This window comes from Palaemon carinicauda, chromosome 10 (assembly GCF_036898095.1).
Source record: "Palaemon carinicauda isolate YSFRI2023 chromosome 10, ASM3689809v2, whole genome shotgun sequence".
Lineage (NCBI taxonomy): Eukaryota > Metazoa > Arthropoda > Malacostraca > Decapoda > Palaemonidae > Palaemon > Palaemon carinicauda.
In genome coordinates this window covers 88,305,033-88,315,032 of record NC_090734.1, presented here as the reverse complement: position 1 = coordinate 88,315,032, position 10,000 = coordinate 88,305,033, and the positions used below count along the sequence as shown (strand labels likewise).

The following is a 10,000-nucleotide window of genomic DNA, read 5'->3' as shown; positions in this document are numbered from 1 at the left end:
TACGTCATTTGTTTTAAACATGTAATATTAACTATTCTAATCATTACATAAGCTCGGCCAGCTATCTAAATTTGTTTTACAAAAATTTAACAACAAGCCGAAACATGGTTATTAGGTGTGACTGGACATATGCATTATTCTTTGTTTAACTTTAGCCATAATCAACTGAGGACGAATGTCCAAATAGGCACATTAAAAAATAATAACAATAATGCATACAAAAAAGATATTACCAAAGCAAAAAGAAAAATGCATGATAAAACCAAGATCATATATATGGTACATTGCTAGCAAATGATTACATGGTACCAAAAAACAAAACAAATTCTGACTTTCATATGATTCGGTAACTTGATAAAGAATAATTGTTACCTTTGTCAGAAACAAAATACTTAATTTTTAGTGCACAAACACGAATTCCTGGTACGTACACGTTCCATGGTTTCGTACATATATATATATTTATATATAGGGCTGATATATTTTATTAGATGCCCATAGATTCTGTTATATATTTTATTATTATTTTTTTTCTCTTTTCTTTTTTAACATTCCGGCTTATATATTTTTATTAGATGCCGAGAGAAAAAATGATTTATATCCTTTTTTATTTTACTTATTTTTTAAATGTTGTTTTAAATGTATTTTTAACAATGCAAATGTAGAAAATTTCTTTAATTACATATTACTAGCGTACTAATCAGCTTTTCATACAAACATCTTCCCGACAAATTACTCCCTTAGCGAATGAGGTGGCCACTCAAACAGCTTTAAACTGGATTGAATAGGGGGTATTGTCGGGGCTATGCAACTCATTCCTTTTTAGCTGCTTGCTGTGCCGTAACCTACGCCAAACAAGGATGTTCACGGCGATAAATATCACCACCGTGAAACACAAACCAGCCAGTAGTATGGGGTGAAGAATTTCTTTATAAGTCGGTGACAGGTGGTCCTTTTCGGTAAGTTTCATCAACCGGTTTGCCACATGTCCGTTGTATGGGAGAGGAAGTGCTGGCATTGTAGAGGTCCACGTGAAGTTCGCGAAGTAGGCTCGTTCTCTGATGGAGATGTTTAACTCTGTTGTTTTTATATAATAAAGACTTAAAAACTATTAAGATGTATTCATGTACCATTTAAATACATCTGAAAAAACAGCTCATACTCAATGTGTGCTTATAACAGTAGCAGGCCAATAAATGGTGGCAGCGATTAAACTCTAAGACAGCGGTTAAACTCTAAGAATTAGAGAAAAATCTTCAAGACTTCAAAATAATAGCTGTAAAACCAGAGAAATATATTCAAGACTTCAACATAAAAGCTGTAAAACCAGAGAAAGATCTTCAAGACTTCAAAATAAAAGCTGTAAAACCTGAGAAAGATCTTCAAGAACTCAACATTATCTACAAGAATCTACAATTTTGACTAAGTCCAACGGAAAAGCTAACATCAACATATGTTAGTATACAACCTGAATCTTCAATCAACATCCTAGGAAACCCAAGGACTGGCGTTCAACGATTGCAAGACATATCCAGGAAAAACTACATTCAACAAGAAACTAGAACGAGACATCGCTAACAAAACATCAAGAGAGAGAGAGAGAGAGAGAGGACGTGTCGACTTCATATATAAGCTAAATACAAATATTTTGTATTCATTCCAGTTTGGGCAGTGAAGTGTAGTTATCACAAGTCGTTAGTCGATTATTACTGGGGTGAGTGAATTCCTAAACTTTGTTATAAGAAACTCCGAATTCTCATTTAGAATTTTTTCTTTCTTTGTGCTAATTCCTTTTTCTTTCAGAAACTCTTGGGGAAATGTTTTGGGATTAGTAACATTGTTGGGGGAATTTTATTATACATATGCGTTTACGCAGTGGGCGTCTGTACTCATATAGATATTTTGATAGAATTGAAAGGGGTCAAAGAGATAGAAAAAAAAATATACAGCAGTCATGGCTCCTCCTGTCAGCCCTACCCCTGGACCTAGTGGTGTAGGCAGGCTAATCCTCCTCCAATTGTGACGCTTGTAAATGCCAGGTCAGCAATCCTTCCTTTTCAAGGTCGGGGTCAACGGGTTCTTGCCACAAAATGTGGAGTCATGGATTTCATCCGTTGATGCCCATTTAAATGCCAAACAAATCGTAGATCCTTTTGTACAATTACAAGAAGCTAAAAGTTTTATAGATTTTTCTAAGGGGGATGCGAGTGCGTATTTAAGAGGTGTTTCCTTTCAGGAAGCAGTTACTTGGGATGATTTCAAAGTTAGGTTACGCGCGATCTATGGGGGTGAGGAAGCCTTGGATGTAGTGTTAACGTTACGAAATACACTTAATCAAGCCACTATGAATCGGCTTAATGTTATTGAGAGAGCAGCTCTCATAGCTGATAGGCTTAACGAATATCAGGACATTTTAGGTAATTCCACTTGGGTTACTAACGATAACATCTCCGTGAAAGATTTTTTACGATTAATGTATTTAACTTGCATGACACTTATGTTGCCTGAAGCTTTAGTGCGGTGCTTTGATAAGAAGTTAATGCCTGCAAGTACGGAATTGGATGTCTATAAACAGATAAAGAAACACATGTCCAAGTGTCCAGATCTCGATCCCGTGTTAACTCAAGTTTTTGCTAAGAATGAAACAAAACCACAAACAGTGAACGTAATTAACAGTCCAGTAGCGGGAGTGACATGTTACAACTGCAAACGTCAAGGTCACATAAGCGCAGACTGTAGAACGAAATTTTGCTCAGTTCACAACACAGCATCGCATTCTTATAGTCAATGTTACGCGCGTAAGACACAACAATATCCTAGAAATACACAGTCAATTCCACAGTCAGTTCCATATGGAAATAAAAAGAAAAATCCTTATTTTAACAATAAGAAGAAACAACAAAATGTCAATGCAGTTCAGAGTCCGAAACAAACAAACACTTCTTCAAATATCGCTGAGCCTGGGCAGTCAAACCAGACCTCGCAAGGTCAGTCTAATTTTCAGAATGTGCAGAGCAAAGCAAATACCACATAGTTAACTCTAGAGGGGAAAAGATTGATGTTGGGTCAAGGTCATTTATGTCAACATCAATAGTATTGAATAATCAATTTAATGTTTTATAAGATAATTGTGAGACAATAGATTTTCCTATGAAACACACGGCCGAATTAAGTAAAACAGTGCATGCTCCCGTAGATTTGCAACGAATTCATACAATAATAAGCCAAAATGAGTTACGGCCAACCTTATATGCTGTAAATTTAGAACACAAATCCTTTACGTTATTTTTTGACTCTGGTAGTCCACGTAATATTATGGATTTGGAGACACATCATTTGTTGTTTTCGAACTTTCCGATTGAAAAATCAGGAATTAGACTTTCAGGTATAGGAAATAATGAATTAAACGTCATAGGGCATAACTCATATTCAGTTCAGAGTCGGTAATCGCACATTTGCCGATACATTTGTTGTTGTAAAAAACATTGATTATGTATCCAGCTGTAATTATAGGATACCCATCTATGGGAAATCAAAACATTATCTTAGCTCCTGCCAAGCACGGCGTGTATATCAAAGGGAAATTCTATAAGTCTTCTAATACCTTAAAGTCAGTTTTGGAATAAAAAGGAGACGACAAATGTAACTGTAACGTACGTTGAAGAACCAATAACTTGTCTCACTAATAAAGAAATAATATACGCGACCCAGCAGAATTCTCGTTCACCCGTAATATCATCTTGCCACAATCTATCGAACCAAACATACCTTCGAATTTAATAGTGCAAATAAAGAAAACACTACCGGTATCTGAAATATTAATCCTTTCTGATACTTTGAAAACTAACGGATTGTCTGTCACACAAGCTATTATACAGTAGGCTCACATCAGCAATGTAACATCGAAGTCTGTAATCATTTAAATAACACTTTAGTAATTCACAAAAATCAACATATCTTGGATGTAGAAGTTTATATAACATCGTATTCTTACCGTTGCTGAAATCAATCACTCTCAATCAGTTGCGGATGAATCCGTTTTGCGATCTATTAAAAATAAAATCAGTAAGGACATTCAAGACGAAGAAATTCAGCAGAAAATTTTTGAACTTTTAACTAAATATCAAGATGTCTTTTCCACTACGGATGGATCCTTAGGAAAAAACAGATGTGATCGAGCATCAAATGAGGTTAAAGGACAAAGAAAAAAATTATATATGTACCCTCGTACAGACTCCCTATGAAATTCCAGAATGAAATAAATGATGAAGTAGGTAAAATATTAGAGGAAAGGAGTCATTAGAAAATCAAATAGCCCTTATAATTTTCTTTTAACTAGTTGTACCGAAAAAAAGATCGAACATGGAGTATCTGCGTCGACTTTCGTCGTCTAAACGAGGAAACGATCCCTGATCGATTCCCAGTACCATGTACTGACGATATTTTGTCTTTGTTAGGTCAGAATAAATATTTTACCAGTTTGGACTTACTTAAAGGCTTTCACCAGATATCATTAGAAGAAGATAGTATCCCACCGCTGCCACCATTTATGGGCGTGCTACTGTTATAAGCACACATTGAGTATGAGTTGTTTTTTCAGATGTATTTAAATGGTACATGAATACATCTTAATAGTTTTGAAGTCTTTATTATATAAAAACAACAGAGTTAAACATCTCCATCACTGGAGGAAGCTGTGTTGGTCCAGATGACCAATTCTGGTGAAGTTTAGATATGAACTCAATAAATTATCGATATCACAGATATCGTATGCTTGGTTTACTTTAGCCACGTGACGGAATCGGAAGACACCTGCATCCGGTGACGTCACAAACTTTCACACGATGAGACAATGTGTTGACGTTTAAGAAGAATGTCAATTTGCCGAGGTTTGCATAGGTTTGCATTATACGTCCTGTTTACAATTTGAATGACTACAGCAAATCCCAGGGTTAGCTCTTCCAACCAACATGACATATTACGTCATTTGTTTTAAACATGTAATATTAACTATTCTAATCATTACATATACAGCCCATCTTCTCCTTTCATGACGACCATAAGAATATTTTTCGGATCAGTCGGGCCGCGATCAACGTCTGGAACTCTCAATTTAGCGCACTGCCCAACTTCTAATCGTCGAACAAATTGATTGCCACGACGTGTCATCCGAACTGCTGCTTTGGATTGTTCTGCATTAGCTGCATCTAGGATTTCCTGGAAACACCCACTTTGTGTCTCTGCTATCGCTCCTGTCACTGCATCTTCGTCACTCTCCACCTCTGCTGTTACTCCTGTCAAAGCATCTTCGTCCGCCTCCACTTCTGCTGTTCTCCTGTCACTGCATTCTCGTCACTCTCAACCTCTGCTGTTGCTCCTATCACTGCATCTTCGTCACTCTCCACCTGTGCTGTTACTCTTGTCACTGCATCTCCGTCGCCCTCTTCGTTCTCTACAAATGTCTCAAGATCTTCTTCAGTGGCAATTTCATTAAGAGCAGACCTTGGCAGGACAGGCGATCCTAGTCTAACTTGGGGTTCTTGGCCAAATGTTACTTTAAATGGACTATGTCCGGTGGTTTCATGTCGGCTGATGTTAATTTGCCACTGAACAAACTTGATGCCCACTGACCATTTTTTACTATTATTTTCCTGCGTTCAGTTGGCAAGTTTGTCCTGAATAACACCATTTAGCCATTCAACCGCACCCTGGCTTTGGGAATGACGGGGACGTCCAGTCAAAATCTTCAACTCGGGCCAGAGTGTGGAAGGCTCAGCAATAACGTTATTAACAAATTCACGACCATTGTCTGACTGCAAAATAGCAGGTGTTCCAAAAGTCAGAAATATTTCAAGAAGATTTGCAGCAACCTCTTCTGCTCTTTTCGTTGTAAGGGGACGCAGCACACAAAATTTGCTGAAATGGATGACAAATGTCATGATGTACTTGTAATCTCCATCGGGCAATGTTTGAAAATTGATGAGATCAATTTGACATATTGAAAAAATATGATGACTGCGCGCATGCATCACATCGAGACCTTTCGGAACTTTTCTGGCTTTCTTCTGATGGCAGTGCTCACAGAATGAAATATATAAGTAGCACACTTCTTGCATGATGTTTGACCACTTTCTTCACTTCAGCTATTGTTTTCTTACCACCACTATGTCAAATACCTTCATGAGCTGCTTTAACAATATCAAACACTTCTTCTATGGATGCAAAAAACTTGAACACGTTGTTGGCTGGATATTTTCGTTTTTTAATTAGTCTGTCAACATTGCCAACACGCAGGATCTTTTAGCGCATTTGTAAGTTGTAATCAAATGGAGACGTAGCGCCATGGGATTTTATCCTCAGCAAATCTTCTATAAGCTTGTCACGTTTAGCAGTAGTTTGCAGGACAGCATTTTCAGCCTTTGATTCCTGTGTCTCACGTAGCTTCTCTTCAAATGCAGTTTGATCCATCTCTATTACTGGAAAGATAGATAGATATATTGAATGTATGCCAAATAAGACACCAATCCTTCACATCACACTTCAAACTACAACCGCACTTCACTCCACACACCACAACCACACTTCACTCCACACACTACAACCACACTTCATTCCACGACAAACACTCTCACACGCTCACACAGTCCACGCCTTCACACAGTCCACGCACTCCCCATACACGCTTCCCCACACACAGAGGACAGCGTATCACTCTATTCAATTCAGGCAAAATATGGTTGCCTAATCTGAAAGTCTTGCTTAATGTGCAGATTAGGCACGCATTTTGCACAATATAAATATTAGGCAAACTGTTTGCTCAAAGTACACATTAGGCAATTGCCACTGCCTAATGTACACATTAGGCAATTATTAACATTGAGCGTAACATATATATATATATATATATATATATATATATATATATATATATATATATATATATATATATATATATATATATATATATATATATATATATATATAAATGTTTGTTTCTCTGTGTGTATATTTGTGTGCGTGAAAAAAGCCACCTCAAAAGTTTATTACATGCTTAAGTAAACAACATTTTAGCTTGTTAACCTTTGCAATTGATAAAAGGCTTACTCCCCGCTCAACCTATCAAAAGTTTCCAATAAAAAATAATAACATAAACTGTATAAGCTTAACGAACACAATCATGACGAATTAAAGGATTATTTCTTATTTATGTTTTGGAGTCACTTGTAAGAGCGAGTTTGATGTAAAAAACGCTTTTAAAAACTTGTAATTCCTTTTAGTCTTTTTAGACTTTTTTGATATTATTTAAAAGAGAGTGTTAAGCTATTTAATTTTAGATTCAAACGTGCCTCCTAAATATTCTTATTAACTTATCATTTTGTCGTTTTCAACTAGTAGGTTTTCAGTTTATATTTCCTATATATTTCGTTTGTTACAAGCTTTTATTCGAAAAATCTACTTTCTTCCTAAATAATAACTTTTTGGATCTTAACCATATTATTAATTTCCCTTGTAATATTCAAAATGTCAATTTTGTAGAGGAATAACTTGTCAGTATTGGAGTATATATATATATATATATATATATATATATATATATATATATATATATATATATATATATATATATATATTTGTATATATATATATATATATATATATATATATATATATATATATATATATATATATATATATATATATATATATATATATATATATATATATATATATATATATATATATATTCCTGAATATGATATTACATGCTGCATAAGGTTGTATACTACGTTTCGACAACATCCAAGACTATAAATAATAAAAAATATACCATTCACTAGTAATTTAGATACATAAAAAAATATATGATTCCACTATTTTTTAAAGGGAATTGTGACCATTCCTTTAATTAACTTTAAATAAGTTTAATGTTAAGTTTAAACATCCCTCTTTGAATTAGATTCCAAAACATAAGTGTCCTGCAAAACAGAAAAAAACTTCTCATTTAATATCATTATTCTGTGGGGAAATGAAGTTCTTTTAATAAACTTGATATTGCCTTTACATGTGGGATTTCATGGTAACGTTGTTGGTTTAATACAAACCCTAAATAGACTCTACACAGGGCAAATTTTATATATAGGCTTTGGAATAATGCCCCCTTATGGTTATTACGATTATTTGAACATCCTTGCATAACAAAAAAAATCAATATTTGTTTTCTCGGTATACTAAAGGCTTGATTTGATGAGAGAAAGATTAACTTTTGATATAGGATATAATTCAAACTGAAATGAAAATTTTATTTTGTAACACATAAAAATAAAATATGTTAATTCTATCTTTCTATATCTAAATGTATTTATGCAATAAATGCACGAATAGTCTCTTTCAATATAATAGAAATCTTAATCCCTCCTATTCTTTAGACTCTAGAACTTTCATGTTATTCCATAAGCTCTCAAATGTGGTAAAATTCTGATTCGAAGCCAACAATTCTTGGAACTTAAAACAAAACATTAAAAAAAAAAAATCCTTTGTTCATGCTGCAGTTCTTAAACTTAGTTTATTACTTAGAATTTGTTCCAGTCGAGTTTGTTTGCTAAAGATAAGAAGCCTTAACAGAGTAAGACTAACAAAAATCATTTGTGTTCTTGGCAGACGATGCATTTCCTATGTTCGCCACATCATGAAACCATATCCTCATAAGAGTCTAAGCCCTACTGAAAGAGTTTTTTTTTTTTTCGTATCGTGTAGCCAGAGGACGCCGGACAGTGGAAAATACATTTAGAAAGCCTGCTAATAGGTTCCAATTGTTTCATTCCCCAAAAAATTTGCCACCAGAAACGGTTGAAATGGTTGCATTAGCTTGTGTGTCGCTTCATAATTAATTGCGGAAAAATGAAATAAACGTCGATTCCGAATGATAAAGTTTACAGGAATTCGTGAAAACAATGGAAGAAAGGGTGCAACCGATTTAACTTGGTTGAGCAACAGGGAGATAGTAATGAGTTTGTTTTTCAATCGAAAGTGAAAGGGGGACGAATATTTGTGCGAGTGTTGTTTCTTTTACATTTTCTCTCTCTCTCTCTCTCTCTCTCTCTCTCTCTCTCTCTCTCTCTCTCTCTCTCTCTCTCTCTCTCTCTCTCTCTCTCTCTCTCTCTCTCTCTCTCTTTCTCTCTCTCTCACATATATATATATATATATATATATATATATATATATATATATATATATATATATATATATATATATATATATATATATATATATATGTGTGTGTGTGTTTGTGTCTGTATATATATATATATATATATATATATATATATATATATATATATATATATATATATATATATATATATATATACGTATGTATACACACACGCACACACACACACAAATATATATATATATATATATATATATATATATATATATATATATATATATATATATATATATATATATATATATATATATATATATATATATATATATATATATATATATTTATATATATATATATATATATATATATATATATATATATATATATATATATATATATATACGTATAATTAAACTAGATATGTTTTAACGTATGCTGTAATTTCAGTTAAAAAGGATAAGAAAAATATTAGTCACAGAAACATGTATATGTGCAATGGTTTGGGAGGGGGTAGATAGTGCTCCATAAAATTCCTGATATTTTGTGTTTTCTCGACATTTATTGAAATTTAAAAGAATGTTACAATGATATTCTAAAGCTTCTTTTTCTTGTTTTATTCTCCAAATTCTTTCCAATTATTACTACATTCTCGTACTCATAAGCTGGTAACATGCTATATTTTCTTTTATTGTAAAACTTAAAAAAAAAAAATATCTAAAAAAACGAAAAGGTAAAGAAAAATTATTACTCTACAGTTAATCAAAATATCAGCCACTAATTCTATAGATAACGACTAAGGCCGAAGAGCAAAATAAAGCATCTCCGAAGAAT

General features: G+C 33.5%; 1 pseudogene; it reads right to left on the bottom strand.

Annotated features, from left to right (window-relative positions):
* The window catches only part of LOC137648108 (KRAB-A domain-containing protein 2-like), a 27,219-nt pseudogene extending 20,751 nt beyond the window's left edge, over positions 1-6,468 (bottom strand).
* Positions 6,469-10,000: the final 3,532 nt, after the last annotated feature.